General features: G+C 54.8%; 1 protein-coding gene across 1 annotated transcript in view; it reads left to right on the top strand.

Moving 5' to 3' along the window:
- FBLIM1 (filamin binding LIM protein 1) overlaps nucleotides 1–526 on the top strand; it is a 21,484-nt gene that overhangs the window by 19,520 nt on the left and 1,438 nt on the right.

Genomic DNA, 526 nt, shown 5'->3' with positions numbered 1-526 from the left:
TCAAGCCTGTAATCCCAGCACTTTGGGAGGCCGAGACGGGCGGATCACGAGGTCAGGAGATGGAGACCATCCTGGCTAACACGGTGAAACCCCGTCTCTACTAAAAAATACAAAAAACTAGCCGGGTGACGTGGTGGGCGCCTATAGTCCCAGCTACTCGGGAGGCTGAGGCAGGAGAATGGCGTGAACCTGGGAAGCAGAGGTTGCAGTGAGCTGAGATCCGGCCACTGCACTCCAGCCTGGGTGACAGCGAGACTCCGTCTCAAAAAAAAAAAAAAAAGAAAGAAGTACTGACTGGGCATGGCGGCTCACACCTGTAATCCCAGCACTTTGGGAGGCCAAGGTGGGCAGATCACGAGGTCAGGAGTTCAAGACCAGCCTGACCAACATGGTGAAACCCTGTCACTACTAAAAATGCAAAAATTAGCTGGACATGGTAGCGCCTGCCTGTAGTCCCAGCTGCTCAGGAGGCTGAGGCAGGAGAATCGCTTGAACCTGGGAGGCGGAGGTTGCAGTGAGCCGAGAT

This window comes from Piliocolobus tephrosceles, chromosome 1 (genome assembly GCF_002776525.5).
Source record: "Piliocolobus tephrosceles isolate RC106 chromosome 1, ASM277652v3, whole genome shotgun sequence".
In the NCBI taxonomy this organism is placed as follows: domain Eukaryota; kingdom Metazoa; phylum Chordata; class Mammalia; order Primates; family Cercopithecidae; genus Piliocolobus; species Piliocolobus tephrosceles.
The sequence above is the reverse complement of the archived record's forward strand: the minus strand, read 5'-3'. Positions and strand labels throughout refer to the sequence as shown.